We start from the raw sequence: 1,537 nt of genomic DNA, 5'->3' as shown, positions 1-1,537 counted from the left end.
AACAACCAGTTCATGTACACCTCTGATAGGAATTCTGTGAATAATGGGGTACCTCAGAAGAAAGGAGTTCTTGAAATTGATGCTCTGAATGCCATATTGGCTCAGAACAAAATGTTGACTCAACAGGTCAACATAATCTCTCAAAATCTGAATGGACTGCAGCATGCATCCAACAATACTAGAGAGGTAGCTTCTGAAGAAGCTTATGATCCTGAGAACCCTGCCATGGCAGAGGTTAATTACTTAGGTGAACCTTATGGAAACACCTATAATTCATCATGGAGAAATCATCCAAATTTCTCCTGGAAGGATCAACAAAAGCCTCAACAAGGCTTTAACAATGGTGGACGCAATAGGCTGAATAATAGTAAGCCATATCCATCATCTTTTCAGCAACAGACAGAAAACTCTGAACAAAACAATTCTAATTTAGCCAATATAGTCTCTGATCTGTCAAAGGCCACTTTCAGTTTCATGAATGAAACAAGATCCTCCATTAGGAATTTGGAGGCACAAGTCAGATCCTCCATTAGAAATTTGGAGGCACAAGTAGGCCAGCTGAGTAAGAAAGTTATTGAAACTCCTCCCAGTATTCTCCCAAGTAATACAGAAGAGAATCCAAAAGGGGAGTGCAAGGCCATTGATTTGATCAAAGTGGCCGAATGCACTAGGGAGGAGGAGGACGAAAATCCTAGTGAGGAAGACCTCCTGGGACGTTCCTCAAACAAGAAGGAGTTTCCTATTAAGGATCCTGAGGAATCTGAGGCTCATCTAGAGACCATAGAGATTCCATTAAATCTCCTTCTGCCATTCATGAGCTCTGAAGAATATTCATCCTCTGAAGAGGATGAAGATGTGACTGGAGAGCAAGTTACTCAATATCTAGGAGCTATCATGAAGCTAAATGCCAAGCTATTTGGTAATGAGACTTGGGAAAGTGAACCTCCCTTGCTCATTAGTGACTTAGATACTTGGATTCAGAAAACTCTACCTCAAAAGAAACAAGATCCTGGCAAGTTCTTAATACCTTGCACCATTGGCACCATGAGCTTTGAGAAAGCTCTATGTGATCTTGGGTCAGGGATAAATCTGATGCCACTCTCTGTAATGGAGAAGTTGGGGATCATTGAGGTACAACTTGCCTTGTTCTCATTACAATTGGCAGATAAGTCAATAAGACAAGCTTATGGGACAGTAGAGGACGTGCTAGTAAAGGTTGAAGGCCTTTACATCCCTGCTGATTTCATAGTCCTAGATACTAGGAAGGAAGATGATGAATGCATCATCCTAGGAAGACCTTTCCTAGCCATAGCAGAAGCTGTGATAGATGTCAACAGAGGAGAGTTAGTCCTTCAATTGAATGGGGAATACCTTGTGTTTCAAACACATGGCCATCCCTCTGTGACAAAAGAGAGTAAGCATGAAGAGCTTCTCTCAGTTCAAGGTCAAGAAAAGCCCACACAGTCAAACTCTAAGTTTGGTGTTGTGAGGCCACAACCAAACTCTAAGTTTGGTGTTCAAATTCCATATCCAAACT

The sequence above is a fragment of the Arachis duranensis genome, chromosome 2 (genome assembly GCF_000817695.3).
Source record: "Arachis duranensis cultivar V14167 chromosome 2, aradu.V14167.gnm2.J7QH, whole genome shotgun sequence".
In the NCBI taxonomy this organism is placed as follows: Eukaryota; Viridiplantae; Streptophyta; class Magnoliopsida; order Fabales; family Fabaceae; genus Arachis; species Arachis duranensis.
Note: the sequence above shows the minus strand (reverse complement) of the source record.